We start from the raw sequence: 382 nt of genomic DNA on the forward strand, positions 1-382 counted from the left end.
GAAAGGGGGGAGAGACATGGGGGAGAGACAGGAGAGGCACACACAGGAGGGGGACAGGAGAGGCACACACAGAAAGGGGGGAGAGAGAAGAGGCACACACAGAAAGGGGGGGAGACAGGAGAGGCACACACACAGGAGGGGGAAGATAGAAGAGAGACACACAAGGGGGGTGAGACACACTCAAAACGTGGGGGGGGGGGGGGGGGGGGCTAGATGAGCTCACTCTTAAGGATCTCACCCATATGTGGATTAAACCAAGGTAAGGAAGAACAAGGTGAGGAGGGGGCATCATGGCCTGGATTCTGCCCCTTCTCACCCCAACCATCCCATCAGCTCTCACCCACCTTTCTCCTCCCCTTCCCTCAACTCCAGTCAGTTGGGA

This window comes from Petaurus breviceps, unplaced genomic scaffold (genome assembly GCF_028583685.1).
Source record: "Petaurus breviceps papuanus isolate PSGF00001 unplaced genomic scaffold, PetGlider_PUasm1.0 188, whole genome shotgun sequence".
Taxonomy (NCBI): domain Eukaryota; kingdom Metazoa; phylum Chordata; class Mammalia; order Diprotodontia; family Petauridae; genus Petaurus; species Petaurus breviceps.